Source organism: Micrasema longulum, unplaced genomic scaffold (genome assembly GCF_059751315.1).
Source record: "Micrasema longulum isolate JH-2025_06_02 unplaced genomic scaffold, ASM5975131v1 h1tg001098l, whole genome shotgun sequence".
Taxonomy (NCBI): domain Eukaryota; kingdom Metazoa; phylum Arthropoda; class Insecta; order Trichoptera; family Brachycentridae; genus Micrasema; species Micrasema longulum.
The window spans coordinates 57061-74959 of NW_028278286.1; positions in this window are offsets into that span (position 1 = coordinate 57061).

The following is a 17899-nucleotide window of genomic DNA, read 5'->3' on the forward strand; positions in this document are numbered from 1 at the left end:
TAGAAGAAGTGTGCTTCTAATTTAGCCCTTTAGGGGACCATGATTTTGGGTAAAAAGCAAACATCCACTCAATTTTATTGGGAGAAGAAATGTACCTTGCTGAATAAAAACTTCAACTTTTTCCAAAAATATACAATAAGCAGTAAGTAAATAAATAAATAATTGATATTGCCAATTAGCATTAACTTTATTAACATTATTAAGAAGAAAATACCCGAAGACCCAACAGTGGATTTAATACCTGCGGAACAATAGTTCGATGTTTTATTTATTAATTTACAATTTTCGTATTTATTTTGTTATGTAAAGTTAGGTTATATTAGAATAGGTTGGTTTAGGTTAGATGTGAAGTTGGGTTAGGTTAGGATATGTTGTGATAAATTTAGTAATGAAAAAGTTTCAGTTTCATTACATAATTTAACCCAATATATCATCCAACCAATCTAGCTTCGCATAACAAAATAAATGCGAAAGTGAAAAAATAATTGTTTCCGTTTCGTTTCGTTTTATTTTATTCCGCTTAGTATGACAATCCGGCTGCGACATAGGTACCCACATACCATAAGAAAAAGTCATGTTATATCTCGTATGGTTATTGTGTGCTTTTTAATTTTGATTTTACATTAATCTCTGATATATTTTTTTATGTAGTCATCTACGTCATTGTAGTGAAGTCCACTGTTTAGTATTTTTGACTATCCTGCATCACATTTGTCTTTGCTTTTTTAATGTGGTATTTTTGTTGCTAGAATTTTGAGTTGCTGTTCATAGTCTTGAATGTTTCCCATTGCAATTTTGAATAATACAATTTTTAGCATCTCAATTTTCGGCAAGTATTTTATGTCAAAGTGGCGTGTTTTTTCACACAGAACAGTCGTAGGGGTCATAGAGCTGTATTGCGCAAATCCAACATTAGATTATTTTACTCAATAACACGAAATACAAATACCAACGAATAAAAATAATTCGATTGGGATTATGCATATTCGGCCGTTTTTTTTTTTTTACATATTCACTCATTTTCACCATTCCCTTTCAGCAACTAATTGTGCATAGGACACTGCATTGGTACCCAACCGCAGCATATCTTGATCATATTTGTTACATAAAGTTAAGATACTCAGTCTTACGCTTCAGGTGCCAGTCCAGGGACTATGAAATATTCAATATATATATATATTAATATACACGTGTTTTAGGGCCAGACAGTGAAACTCCAAAGGAATATTTCACACGGTAAACTTTTTAAAAATTCTTTACATTTTTTTTCCAAAATCCAATTTTTTAAAATAATTTATAAATTTAGATAATCCTTCATTTCTCGGACCAGCATTCCCTCCACAAACCCTCATCCCTCCCTTATCCAGCCGCTTCCCTTGTACGCGTCCGGTTTTGTTGTAGGGGGGGTTAAGGGTTTGTAGAAGGGATGCTAGTCGAAGAAATTTTCAAATTTAAAAAATAATAAAAAACCTTAAAAAATAGTTGGATTTTTTTAAACGTTCAACATGAGCAATATTTCTTTAAAGTTTCACGGTCTAGGATTTTCATTTTCCTAATAAAAATGGTGTATTTTCACGTTCTTACTTATTTACACGATAATGTATATTAGGGTGGGCCAAAGTTCAAGGAAGAAAAAAAAAACGATTTCTATCAGGCACAAAAGGAAAAGGGTGGAAAATTATGCTATAAACTAACACAGAAAATTTAATTTAATTAAAATCGGATGTCATCTCATGTCTCTGGATTGATTTTAAAACACCTACAATTTTGAAAAAAAGCTTTTTTTTAAATAATACGAAACGGTTAACAGTGGTTGTAGTTCATAAAATCAAAATTAATAAGCGAAATATGTTAATTATAAGATTAATGATTACAAAAAATATATACTCGTAGTTATAAAAAAAACAGTGTGCGTGAAAATCGTTTGTGCTTTCAAATTTCGGCTCTATTTGAGATTTGATGAAACCAATCCTTTCGTTGCAAAAAGTTGCAAAAGTTTCTGTTAGTCTTCACTGCTCTTTTAACTGCTTGTGTGTGACATGACAGGAGTAGTAACGGCAGTTGATCTCCTTGTTCTTTTTGCGCAACAAACAGTTAAATGACTTCATCCTGTAAATATTTTAATACAAGTGGTTCTGTTATGTTGTCGTGCCAGTCAATTCAATATTTATAAGATGATGCATTCAATTTAATTATGGGAAGGTCGAACAATCATATTCTATTTTCAATCAATGCTTTGGGTCTTCAAAATACGACAAGCGGACAGTTCACGGGTGCGCGATTTGGAATCAGTTAGCCTTGCAATTATGTGGGTATGGTTGTGAACTATGTAGGGATGCATGGGCTAAGTATTGTCACAACTTGTACATTATTGTACCCACAACCACTGTTCACTTCCCACATCAGTATCTTTTGATCACCCGCCACATTAAGACCTCGTGTCTTTTTTTCCAAAAACCACCAGTGTTGAGCTTCAGATCGAGCCTGCCATCGTGTTGCTCGTAAGTGTCAAGTCAGATCTGGCAAGTCCATCAAGAACAAAGATAAAATTAGTGGCCTTCCTTCCTAATCCATCTAATTTGTTAGGGTTGTGACCGATTGACACTGCATACCGCATAGCGAGGATACTCACTTGTTTGACTTAAATTTCATTACAGTTTACTCCGCTCATTAATATCATAGAAGAGCGGGGTTTCACTCCCGCTATTTTACGCCCCTCATCCGCGTGGAAATTTGTTTTCCCGTCAAGCATCAAATCTTTTGGGTGCGCAAAATGAAAATCTTTGGATTGCGGGATCAACTATGCCTTTGAGTTGGCTGGGAAAATATCTTGTGGTTGTGATTAGTTTATACAAATGTCGTGTTCCATCTTTACAGGAAGGGTACTTTTTTATGGTAAACCAATTTAAACCATAAATTTTGACCACATCAATTTTCTGAAGAGGACTCTATAGCAACGTACAGACGTAAAACACAATAAATTTGCACGAGTGAGCCACCGGGCGTGGAAGATTTTACCCGGCAATTTGTGCTCTAAATCTTTGGTAAATATACCCGATGAAATGGCTTGTACAATTTTGTATAAATATGATTGATCTGTGATTATATCTTGAGAAGAAAACTCAGGTTACTCTTATGAAATGGTTTTGAAATTAACGACTGGCATTTTTTTGCACATTTCCAAATCTTTTCCTATTTCCCCTGAAAATTTCTGGGGTCCTAATGTGCTGGCACCAATGTGAAGAAACGAGTGTCAAAAGGGTAATTCGTCCATATGTAGAAGACAGAAAACCCACAGTTTTACTTAACTTTTTTTAAAGAAGTCTTATGACACCTCCATGCTTACCAACGTTAACGTTAGTACCTTCACATCCAACTGCCATCGACGTTTTCATATGTATATTTGATTCTAAGAAGAAATCGGCGATAGACTTTTCTATATTTTTAGATGTACCAACAGCTGGTACAATGTATCCCAGAAACTTTGGGCCTGGTTCCTTTATCAAGGAAATGTGCTTCTCAAAAATGGTTTGTTTATATATTTTCCCACCTTTCATGGATAATTTAAACAAACAACAACAACAACAAACCATCACGCCGTTTCCCCGTAGGGGTAGGCAGAGAGGATAGAACGCCATAACACTCTATCTTGGCATACAGACCTCGCTTCCTCTATGCACGCACGCCGATTATTCCTACTTTTGACATGTCCATCTTCAAGTATTTGATGGACTTGATCGTGCCATGTCTTTCTCGGTCTTCCTCGTTTTCTGCATCCATCAACATTTGCATCGTAGATCCTTTTAGTCGTTCTTTCGCTGTCCATTCGCTCTACATGTCCAAACCAACGCAGCACCCCTTTCTTGATTCTGTCAATAATGCATGTCTCAGCCTTACACACTTCACGGATCTCGACATTTGTGCACCTATCATACATCGTTTTCCACACATTCGCCTGAGGGATCGCATAATTTAAAGGTTTTATCTTTTCGGCCATCAAAGTACAAGACATCTGTTTGTTAAATTTTGTCTTTTGTGACCAACGCGCGTGATATCTTGCGTTTTCTGCGGAGTTTGCTCTTATCAACAATTTCCGAAGTGATAGTGTGAAGAACTGCCGAAGCAATAGCTGCCCCAGCTCCGTCGGAAATTTCGTATCTATCAAATTCAAATTTTCTCAAAAAAAAACCGAAAACATCGAAACATCCCACCCTTATGTATATGCAATAGAAAGGGATGCGGATAGTTCTAATCTTATTTAGGACATATTATTCTAAAGCGTCTGATATTTTATGAATATCCCTTTTTTATAGAATCTAGTCAATAAACAACATTCGTGTTAAAATATTATTATCACTTTCTTTTTTTTCTGAGTATCACTACTTTATTCTGGTAGTTCAATAACCTTTCAAACTTCCTGGCTTTGAGTAATAATTTATTCGTTTCCCAAGTAAAGTACCTGCACATTATAATATATTAAAATAGGTCCGGTCAACCCTTTCAGACCTTCATTAATTTACAAAACAATCATTCTTCCACATATAGATTACTGCTCAACAATATTATTTTTAGCAAACGAAGGAAATTTAAATAAACTAGAAATTTTACAAAATAAAGCGATGAGAATAGTTCTTAAGAAAAATAAATATAGCAATGTAAAAAAAATGAGAGGTGAACTAAAATGGTTATCTGTAAAAAGGAGACTTAAATTTAATATGTTGATATTTATACATAAATTTTTTCACGATAAATTACCAAAATATTTTAAGGATAAAGTTGTCTTAAACAAAAATTGTCATGAATATGCCACTAGACAAAAGGATAAAATAAGACTACCATTATTGAAAAGAGCTGAGTCGCAAAATTGTTTGATGTATAAGGGTTTAAAAATGTATGATGAGATGCCTGAATGTATGAAGAATGAAAAGTGTCTGAAAGAATTTAAAAATAAATGTATAAGTTACTGTAAGGAAATGTAAATATATATAGATGATGTAAATGTACATAATAGTTTATATTAGTTTTAATATAAGCTAACTTAAGAAATAAATTTTTAAAAAATATATTTAAAAAAAAAAAAATTCCTCTGAATCTAAAAAAAAAGTTATTTTTTTAATACATTTCTAGAAATAGACCTCGGTATTGTTTGTTTTTTTGAAATTTACATTTTTTTTTATCTTTTGTACTTTTGAAATTATTTACCGTTCATTTTTTATTAAAAATGGGTCTCAAACTGATAATCAACCGACAAAATTCATGAAAAATGTGTTATTATCTTACATTATATATTTATGAAATAAAATTAATTTAATTTTACTGATTTCTTTTTAAACTTACGAAAAACCTCCAAAACAAAAAAACCAGTCAGAAGCAAACTGTCAAAGTTGAAAACAAAATTTTCTGTGTAACGCTGATTACCGACGCATGCAAAAAAATACAGACGTACTTGAGGGCTCCAGTAATTGAAAAATAAACTCGCCGCTTTTGGATTTCGGTAGGTATGAAATCTTAAAATTCATGTATATTTTAATGAACACTCGGACTGAAAGGTTTAAGAGTGGGAGGACAGGCGATCTATAAATAAATTATTTTGGGTTTTTGACGTAGGTAGCACAATATACGCATGCACTTACCGTGAGTAAACGACTTTAACATAATAATGACGTCACTACTGGAATATCTTGCAGAATATGTTCACCTTTGTGTACCCCACCGGGTAGAAATTACAGCGTCCCACGCAATAAGCATATTTAGCTTAGAAAATGTACCCTCTTTCTAAATATAGGAAGCTTATTATTTATTATTTAGTGTGCATAGGTTTCTTGTGAAAATTTTATTCGCGTTCATTCGCACTAACTTTGAGCTCAAAGGGAAGAGTTTCCGTTGCTGGTCGTATCGTTTTCAGGCAAAGAAAGAATCTATTATTGTTATCAAAAACATTTTTCACTTTGTGGTATGACATTTTACACTTATTTGTTTATATATTTGTATAAACCACTTTATTTTTATTTATTTTTTATTATTATTTTTTTTTATTATTACACTTCGACCGGTTTTTTATTCAAAATATTGTCAATTAAATTTAGTTAGTCCTGGTTAGTAGTTTAGTCCTCTTTTAAAACTATTCCCGTTATGATTTATTTTATCTTCTTTCTCTCTCTTTGTTTCAATTTTCTGTCTCTTTCATATAATATTTTATTATATAAATAGCAACGCGTGTTAAGTTAGTTAAATTCCTGACGATGAGGTAGTAACCTCGAAACCGGTCGAAGTGTAATAAAAAAAAAGTGGTTTATACAAATATATAAACAAATAAGTGTAAAGAAAGAATCAGCCAAAGACCGGTGGGCAAACCCGGTGTTGTAAACATTGCCGTTTATATATATTTGAATAACCTGATTTTATATTTATATATATTTGGATAATTTGGCTGACACTAAGCCTGATTTTTTAAAGCAAATTTTGATAACCAACGAGGCCCATTTCACACTCTCTGGCGCCGTTTACAAGCTAAATTGCCGCATTTGGGAAACGAAAAATCCACATGAAATCCAAGAAAAACCATTGCATGGCCAAAAAGTGACTGTTTGGGTCAGCGTTTGCGCCGAAACCATCATTGGCCCGTCTTTCTTTAGAGAAGGAAAAACAGTCGATGGAAATTGATATCAGTGGACATTGGCTTACTATGCCTGCCCACAAATGTATAGAAAAGTTCTGGACGGTTACTGCTGTCAACAAGACGGTGCGCCATGCCGCGCTGCAGTTTCTGCAACGAAAATTTCCTGGATGTGTGATGTCAAAAAAGGCGACATTGACTGGCTACCCATCTCCTGATTTGACTCCTCCAGACTTCTTTTGTGGGGTTGTTTGAAAAACAAATTGTACGCCAGCAAGCCTCGGGCCATTGATGAGCTCACGGCAAACATTCGTGCCGAAGTCATCGCTATACCGCCCGAGTGAGACTTGAGAGACCGAGTGAGTGTCAAAAAAAAAATTAACCGCCAAAAAGTTGAAGAAAACCTTGCGTCGTTGTTCTACGATCATGACGTTTCATTGGCAATCGTTTTAATGCTCTCAACTGTCTACTAAAAAACATCAAATGAGGAAGTTCGGGCTTGCGGGAAATTCGATAGAAAAAATGATTTTTACGCGCGGTAAAAATTAGAGCAATCAATTGTATAGTTTCTTGAAAATGCATGAAAAAATAATAAATCACATTTTAATAAAATGAAAATAGAGTTGTGAAAGATTTTCGGCTTACGATAAGTCAATGGACCGATTGGCAGAACCGACCGAGAAGAAGCGGAAGAAAACTTGAGACGTCACATGCGGAGTAATTAAAAAATAGATTCTTTAAAAAATTATCGCTAATAATACGACACATACTTTTTTTTGGCTTAGTTTAATAGTATTTTAACAAATAAAAATAATTTAAAAAAACCACCGAACTTCCTCATTCCAAATTAGATAGTAGGTAAACTGCAACTGTTATAAACAATCATTATTTTGAGTATGTTCAAATGTTTGTAGACAGGCTGGATTTCCTCCCTAGGGAGTTATTTAGATCAAAATTTGTTGCAACAAAGAAGGAAAACATTTTTGAGAAGGAAATATGGAAGTGTTGTCATTTACAGGGCGTATGACCAGTCATTGGCTAGTTAAAGTGGCCACTTTACGCACTGTGTAACATTCACATTTCCTAAACCAGCCAATCACGGGTCATAAACCCGGTAAATAGATTCCCCCGAATTGGTTAACCGCATTCATCTTAAGGTACCACAGAGACAAACGCGTTATACACAACTTTTCCACATACCTAAATGCAGAACAAATTCGTCAAAAAACGCTACGATTAACCGTATTATGGATACGTATAACAGGAAATTTAACGAAATAGATATATTTACCAAAAATATTAAATTTATCAAAACTGCCATAGGTAATAAATTGTCTTTGTCCGCATCCTCCTCTCCGTTGCTCTCAATCCCTGAACATATATAAGTTTTATAGTGAGAAGATCTTTTAATATAATTATGTATCCCCGTACTGCGGGCCAACTGTTTGTGACACCTGATTTTTTATAATCCGAATCATTTCTATTAAACTTATATGTTAATCTTATTTATATATTATGTAGGTGCATATAATATGCATTTGTGTGTTCGTTTTGAATCAACGTTCGCGTATTGTCAAACCTTATTTTATTGTTGTCATTATTTCGTATTTACTGCATTTTGTGATTACCTACTGTATTGTATAGGACTCGTCGCACATTATTCATTCGATGTGTATCAGTTAAATTTAAAAAATAAAATGCTTTTTTTTTTCAGAATACGGTTTTGAAATTTAACATACTTAAAAAAACAATTTATATCATTTCGTCATTTGAATTTTAACAAAAAGGTTTCTAACTTTTTACTAAGCTCTTTATTGTACCATTTTTAATACAATTTACAAGTTTTAAGCAAATATATTATTTTCATACTTACGCACCCATACACACGCACCCTCTCCCTCTTTCATTCCCACACGCACATGTATCCTCTCCCTCATTCATTCACGCATTCACACATTCACATACACATGAATACAAACGTCACACAAATACTATTACTAAACTTCTTTTCTTATATATTATGTGTCATTATATTTACAGTGGATTTTTTTAATTGGCTTTAGTATTGTTAAGATTTTTCTAATTATTTTGTTTATGTAATAGCTGTAAAAATCCCAAATAAAATGAAATAAATAAATAAATGCCTAGGCTTCCACATTTCCTTCTCGAAAATGATTTCCCTCTACTTGCAACAAATCCAAATCATTATTTAATACAAAAAATATTTTAAATACAAACTATTTTTTGTAGATATACCTTACATACTCCTTGCGGCGGAACAGAATGGATATAGGTGAGATGAACTTAATAATATCAAACTCAGGCATCGTTATATATTACTGTTTAATTCATAGATTTCCAACATCATCGCCCCCCTAAACCACCTCAACGCCCCCCTATTTCATCTGGGCCTTCTATCGCCCCCCTGAAGTCCTTCAGCATCCACAAGGAGGTGTTATCGCCCGCTTTCAGAAAGACTGGTTCAATTGATTACATCATATTAATGGTAAATACGTGACGCAGCTGTGCTATTTCTCGTTAAATAAGTAAATATTAATATTACTTGTGGTCCTGTGGCTAGTGTCTCGGACTCACGGACCGAAGGTCCGTGGTTCGAATCCCACTCTACCCCAACTCGATTCCATTTTCTATTAGTGAGTTATTTACAACTCGTTGAAAATAGCCCTCAAAATTAAATATTTGGGTAAATCATAAGAACGCAAATATTTTTTTTTTTTTTTTTTTAAATATCAGTTGTTTTTTACACTAGAAGTATCACCTACTTGTATTATTCTGAAAGCTTTGTTAGCGTGTATTTGGAACGTATTTACGCTCTTAAAACGCACTATCAGATCACGTAAAGATTATCACTCTAGGGCCGCGATCACAAATGCCATCTTCATCGGTAAAATAGAGCAGTTCAGTTTGGTTGAAAAATTACGATTAGTTACCATATTTTAACTTGTTAATTTTGAGGTATTGATTCAGCATATTAGTCTTGCAAAAAAGGTTGCTCACCCTTGGTTTCTGCTTATTTTACAATATTGTCTCACAATTTCTGCTTCCAGAGAGTAGAATTCGATGATCGAGCGCATAGCATTATTTAAATTAAGCAGATTAAGTATTTCGTTTTGTGGAAAGCTTCGGTGCAAGGAATCTTCGTTTCAGAAAATTCTTGAAAGTATTTTACTGCCAAAGCCGACACAAAAATGCTATACTTTTATCGCAAACATAAAATAACTTTTTCTTATCTTTCCCGTTTGGGTACTTACCCGAGAAATAATTTAGGGATGTGATAATTATGGATAATTCTCTCTCCCTTTTCGAACCGGAGGATTAATTTTCCTTTAGCGGTACTTTTGACATGTTAGAGAAGGGATCAAAGTAAATACAATTAAATATAATGTGTCCATTATATAAATTTGTTTCACTCGATAAAGCCCGGTGAATAGTGGCAAACAAAGAAGTCTGTGTATTTAATAGTGAAATATGTTTTTCCAATTCATTTCTATTGCCTCGAAACAAAGATTTTATCTGTGGAAATAGAATATTTAATATCATTAAACGTTAGGACTGAATTGAATTTCTGTATCTATAGGTAGGTTCCAGAGACTACGAAAATTCAAAGGAATACCTTATTCGTACCAATTTTATTTAACCTTGGCTACTATCCGAACCTGTTATAGAAATTACATTTTGACCATTTAATTTAACATACATACGACTTTCTGAATATGTTACAGTAAAACTCAAATTATCCTGATTAATGAGTGCCAGACGTTATCCGGTTTCTGCATATCCGGATAGTTGGATAAACCATAAAATTAAGACAATGTTTTGAGAAAAGACGCAAATTTTCTCTAATATCACTTTTTTATTGCTTTTGAAATAATACAGAGAATAGAAACGCTCAGTGTTTTTTTTTATTATTTATTAAAAGACTCTTAAACTAAACCAAAAAAAAAATCTTAATTGTGTCATATTATCAGCGCTATTATTTTTTAAAGTTTTGTATTTCTGAAATTACCCCACGTGTGACGTCTCAAGTTCTATTCCGCTTCTTCTCGGTCAGTTCTGCCGATTGGTCCGTTCACTTACCGTAAACCGGAAATCATTCACAACTCTCTTATCATTCATTGGTTGATTCATATGAACTAGAGACGTCGTTCAAAGTAGTTCGTTTTTATTAAAATATTTTTTATTGTTGAATTTTTTACACATTTTCCAGAAACTTTGCCAGATAATTTAATCAACAATATTTTGAGTTTGTCCAAATTTTTGCAGACAAGGACTGTATTCAACTCTCTGGATATCTGTTAGCATTAAAACATTACAACAGGGATCAAGAACGTTTTAGAGAAGGGAATATATAAGTCTAGGCATCTACAGGGCTTATGACCTGTCATTGGCTGGTTAAGTGGCCACTTTACACACTGTGCGTTTTTCATCTCTGTTGTAATGTGTTAATGTTAACAGCTCCTCAGGAAATTTGGACAAACTCAAAATATTGTTGATAAATCCACCTGGTCCATGAAGCAGTATAGAAATTGAATAAAATACAAATTTTAGGCGTTGCCTAGTATATAGGTGAAATAATTCAATAAGATAAATCTCACCCGCATAAATAAAGGTTTCAGCTCTTTAACTTTACTAACATCAACAGATGAAAGGATTGAAGGAATTTAAATGTTCAAATATGGGCGGAATGGTGAATGTTACACAGTGTGTAAAGTGACCACTTAAACCAGCCAATGACAGGTCATAAGCTCTGTAAATGCCTAGACTTATCTATTCCTTTCTCTAAAATGTTCTTCATCTATGTTGTAATGTGTTAATATAATTTAATGTTCTAATTTCTACCACGCGTAAAAAAATATTTTTTTGTATTCAATTTCCCACAGGGCTGAAGTTCCTCATTGGAATTACATTGAAAACTTTTTTTTTTGATAAATATTAAAATAAATATTTGCGTTCTTGTGATTTACCCAAATATTTCATTTTGAGTCATTTTTAACGAATTGTAGAAACTACTAGAAAATGGGAATCAAGTTGGGGTAGAGTCGAATTCAAACCACGGAGCTTTGAGCCGTGAGTCCGAGACACTAGCCACTGGATCACAACCCGATTTAAACATGTTGAGCAAAGTTAATTTCTTTAGCGAAGAAATTCGTTTACTCCTTTTTTGTTAGTAACATCTCCTTTATTTTTCGTTTCCTGATAACGATCCGAATATTTGGAAGTTCGGATAAACGGAGTTCTACTGTAAATGTAAAGTTATGATTGCGAATTTCCTCAATTACCTAGATTTTTTCATTTATTTATTACAGTAAGAGCCAGTTGCATCAAAATAAGTTGTGTTAGGTAAAATTTAAAGGTAAAAAGGTTGCGTTTTTGTCAAAATTAGTTATTTTATTCTACTTTTCCATGCAAACTCTGATGTCTATTTTGATAAAAATGCAACAATTATTTTACTTTAAAATTCAACCGAACTTTCTATGTTTCTTTAAGTTTCTTCTCCTATCTATTTTAATTTTTAAATACGGTGGGTTTCAAAGAAGCAATTCAATATTATTTGCTAAAAATATCACATAAACCTATATTTTGTGCAATTTCATATCTATGTGTTTAATCTGCTTTCGCTACTTATATATTACGATTTTAAATGCATACATCATCAAATGTTAGGAATATTGAAAGCCCCCGCCCACTTACAGGAATCTGTTTTAAAGGTCTTGTGGCCTCTTTTCAGATCCGCACATTGCAAAAACAATTTCTTTTTTTAGCTGTAATGAACGATAAATTTATTAATTTTTTCAAAAATTTTTGTTTGCAAGAGATTCGCGTATTTTTATTTTTTGAATTTACGTTAACTGCTTTCAATGCCCCGATCGCCATCAGAGCAACCAATCAATTATATAGTCAATTTGTCTGTCACCCTCAATCAAATTTTCCAAATTCTGACGGCGACGGAGTATGTTAGTTCATTAGCTTTTTAGTAAACCAAGAGAAACAAGTCCGATCGGGAGAATCAGAACCATTACCACCCCTCCACCAGCCAAATAATTCAAACCGATAAGGCCCAAAAAAAGAAAATCATTGATCATAAATTCGCTCCATTCCTAGCACTACCCTATTCAAGACGAAAATCTAGCATCCTAGTCAAGACCTATCAACTAATCTATCAACCGACCTATCAACCAATCTTATTAACCACACGCAATATGAAAACCCAATCCTATCCAAGACAGCGTCCCCAATAACCCACCACGGAGGCGAAGGAGCAGCACAGCCCGACCCCCGACCGATACACGCCTCTCAGCCCTACTCGTTAGTGCATCAGTAGTAAATCCTCTTCCCTTTTACGGAAATAGACAACACATGACTTGAGTTCGGTTCTGCATTGCCGCCATGAAGATCATCCTTTTCAAAATTTCGTTTGAGCCAAAAAAAAAAAATATTTTTTAATATAAAAAAAATATTTTAAAAAACATTGCGCATTTTGATTCCCCGAAGGGCATCCCATTTTTCTACCCATGCGCTAGCAAATTTTGCAAGTTTACTTAAATTGTTCGGAAAAATGTTAGGAATAATGTAAACATGTATGACAGGATCTCTTTGCTGATATTTTTCCACGTTACTAATACGTATGGGTGTCGCCGCCAAATCGTCCACTCAACTGGACGGATCGGCTGTTCATCAAATGCAGGGATTCAATTGAATGACTAGCTCGTTCATTGAATGAATTAAGATAGCTCAACATTCAACGCGTTGGCTGGTTGAAAGCTAGCCATTTAGAAACGGCCGAACCAAAAGCCGCCCGGCCGGAGATGGGGTTTCCTAGGACAGCGGTGCCCGTATCTTAACGGCCGTAGTGAACGGTTGTGCTGTGCTGTGGACAGCCGTTATAACATTTATCAACACCATTTTCCTAGGAAACTACTCTCTAGTCACCGTTACGACGGCTGTCCGCCGCATCACCGTTCACTACAGCCGTTAAGTTTCATAATAAAAAAAAAGTTTTTTACTTAACTTATAAGTTAAGGAATAAATTAAGTACAAAAACTTTTTTTACTATTATACTTAACTCAACCTATCCTAACCTAACCTAACTTCACATTTTCACACTTTTGTTAAGCGTCCGTTAGCCATTCAATTTTTTAATTTTTAATTTTTATTTCATTTATTGAATTTTATTTTATTATTACATTGGTTTACAGTACATGTGAATAGCGATGGAACAAAATGATAAGAAAAAAATCCCACATAGGCATAGCCTGTGCGTGGGTGTACTGGTTTAATCAGTTTAATGTTGACAGCACGAATTTATGAACAAAATTACACATACATACTGATACATACATGCACCCACACATATCCATACACACATACTTGCATACACATACTTTTATACACATATATACACTTACACATAAAAAAAAACACAATATAAACATTTGAGTTCATAAAATCAAAAAGTAATATATTTTGCTAGCAATTTAGCTAAATAAATCAAGAATATCTCTTTCAATGACCCATTTTTTAGCATATTCTTTAAAGGAGTGATATGTTGAACATTTCATGTCTCACATTTTAAGTAAATGCATTGTTTAGTCTGGGAGCAAATTGAATGCCGGCATTTAATTCAAAAATTCAAAGCAGCCAATCGAGTGGCTGATTTAACTATTCGGAAGCGACATGAACACAGTGAAAGTTTCTGGAATTACCTACCTGCTCTGCAAAATAAAAATAAAATAGTTTTGTCAGCGTGACAGATAAACAATTAATTGTCTGCTCCCGCTGCACAATTTCATGTTAAATAGGGGTCGATATTATGAGTACCTAATAATTTTTAAGCGTTAAATTTTGGTACATACTCGTGCATAAAAATGCACAGTGGTTAAAAAAATGAAACAGTTATTCTCCGAAAACTGTTTACTGTAATGAAACACTAGTGGTGATATTATTAAAACTGTTTTTAGCATGTTCAAATGTTTGTAGACAGGCTGGTTTCCTTCCAAGGGATTTATTTAGATCTAAATTTGTTGCAACAGAGGGAAAACGGTTTTGAGAAGGGAATTCGGAAGTCTAAGCATTTACAGGGCTTATGAACAATGTTAACAGATGGAAGAGTTGAGGAAATGTGGATGTTCAAACATAGGCAGAATGGCGAATGTTACACAGAGTGTAAAGTGGCCACTTAAACCAGCCAATAAGAGGTTCTAGACATCTATATACCCTTAGCAAAACTGTTTTCCCTCTCTGTTGCAAAAAAATTAGCGATATTATTCATTCAGAAATCAAACTGCATCGCAAAACTGTTTTTTAATATAACAGTTTGAAGAACTGTAGGCAAAACCGTAGCCACCCCCACCCTCTCCCAGGATGGCTGTTGGTTTTTTTTTATTTTTACAATATACATAAGAGGTGAAATAAAGTATTAAAAAAATAAAGGATAAATACATAGCAATGAAATACATATTAACAGTAAAAATAGTAAACAAAAAATCCCACAAAGGCATGGCCTGTTCGTAGATATGCAAGAAATGTTTATGAATTTTTGCTCCTATAATAAATAGACAGGTATAACATTTTTGTGTTATATAAGAGTAAAGAAAATATTTTGTAAAAGATTATAAGGTACTTTTTTATTTTATAGTACTAATTAAAAAAATAAAATAAAAAATATTTTTAAAAAGTTAAAATATTCCATCATTCCATACATTGATATAATTAGCTGTACTAAAAATGCATTGCGCGCACGCTGTCACAGTTTCATCGTCCATTGTATAGAAAGACAAATGACAAGTGCGGAACGTCGCAATTAATTGCGCGAGTAGAGCAGTGTGTGGGCGGAGAGGGCAACATCGGGCGAGAGGGCGGCAACATCGGGCGAGAGGGCGGCAGCACGAGAAGCATGAGCATGAGCAGCGCAAAGAGCTATAACAGCTATAATGGGGCTATAACAGATTAATTTGTAAATCGCTAACTATTTTTTTTTAAATTTATTTATTTACAATTTTAAAAAACCCGTTAGGGTTACATTAGAAATTTAATATTGTCTAGTCATTTTATGTCTCGTCTAGTCTAGTTAGTTTAGTCATCATGTGCTTTTTCAGATTGATTTTAAATTTGTCTCCAGTAAAAGTTTTCAAGTAGTAAGGTAAGTCGTTGTAGTGTTTAAGTCCATTATGTAGTATTTTTGACTGTCCTGTGTTTGTCTTCGCTTTTTCAATATGATAGTGTTGTTGTTGTCTGGTGTTATGTTTGTGTATGTCAGCATTTTTGACTAATATTATGTCGTCGTCTTGTATGTTTCCCAGTGTTATTTTGTGCACAATTTTTAAGGTCTCAATTTTAGTCAAGTAGTTTATGTCAAACTGGTGTGTTTTTTTGTACAGTTCAGTCGTAGAGGTCAGGTAGGGTAGGTTGTATGTTAGTTTAAGAATTTTATTTTGTTGTCTTTGTATTCTTGTTATGTCTGTCTTGTTACCAGTTCCCCAGAAGGCGATCATGTAACTCAATTTACTTTTGACATAGGCTTCGTACATCATCATTACTGCTACTCTTTTTAAATAACCGAAACGCCCGTCTCTAATACAAGACAAGTCACTCCTACAAGTTTTTCCTACATGGCGAAAATAGGGTCATTGCATTTTTTAATTTCCGAGACATAAATGTCATATTTTCTTCTGAATGAATTCAATAGAATGGAATATTAAAAACTAACAAAATGTACATATTATAAATTGAATTTTTAAAAATAAGAAGTTTCAGCTAGCAAAGAAAAACCTATTTTTCATTATTCTTTTTCCAGTTCCCTTTATTTGTTTATGGACACATGGGCACAACTGCCTTTTAAAGAAATAAAAATTTTGGTAGTGATTTAAGTAGGTAATTGATCATTTGGTTTTCATTCATAATCATTGATAATAATAGAATGTAAATTCTGAAAAATGCGGAGTGGAAAATCCGACTGTTTTGAGATACCGTAAAAGGAAAACAACACCAATTCGCTGTTTCTAAGTAAGGTTAAGTGGAGAAAGGTCACTTTCAAAAGATTCCTTTGTATACAGTCATACAATTTTCACTCCGCCGATTATTCCACAGCTTAAAATATTCCAACTTGATGAAAATGTAAATTGTATAGTGTTTTTATTTGTTTGTGAATGACATTCTGGAGTTTTTATTTGTTTGTGAATGACATTGTTCTGCCGCGCAGAAAAGGTAGAATTACGTTGTAATGTGGTGGAAGCCATACGACTTCCATATTCCCTTCTCAAAAATGTTTTCCCTCTCTGTTGCAACAAATTTAGAACACAATGATTTTTGCAGACCATTTGCAGTGAATTTTCACAGCACAATTAAGCACAGTCTTTAAGACATTTTTTTTTTGGCAGTGTGTTATTTATTTTATTACATTTTAATGTGTCGTCTTAAAACATCATCAATTACATCAAATTAAATTATGAAATTCTACTTATTTCAACAAGAAAAACAAACTAATGATGCCAACTGAAATCAAGCAAATATTTATTAACATATTGTCGCTTCAGTTTGTTTTTATTCAACAGACCAAAACACAAATCTGCAGAAACAGAGCTTTAACATTTTTTTGCGGAACATGCATAAATAATGACCACAAATTAAGACAAATTTTGTTTAAAAAAAACTCCTCAAACGATTTTAAAAATATATATTTTTCATTTGAATTTTATAAATAAAGGCTTTCTCCAAACTCCTGTACACTTAACTCAATTTCTTTAAAATGGTATGTTGGACAAAAACTAACTAAAGCGGCGATTTGTCTTAATCATTGATAATAAATAAAACTAGAAGAATTATTTCATAAATATATTTTTTTACATTTGCAAATAGGCTACAAATCAAAATTAAAAATTAAAGCGATGATCGACTGTGAATTTCAACATACATTTTAACAAATGTAATTTCTTAACTTACAATACAAAAGTACTCTAGATTTTGGAAAACAAAATATATATACATATATATATTTATGTATATCATACATACAATAAGCTTATGTTATTTCTGTTGAATGAGAAAATCAACTTATTATTTACAATATTTAAATAATAGGGGTAAAAACACATGTCCATCGTCTTGTAAATTTGTGAAAAGTTTTATCTAAAAAATTATAATATTTTTATTTATTTTTCGTATTTATAAAGTTTATTATGAAAAATATATTAATAACAATCAATTTTTAAAAAATTAAAACAACTTTCCTATGAGTAAAGCTTATAAACTTTCGGACAACACTTT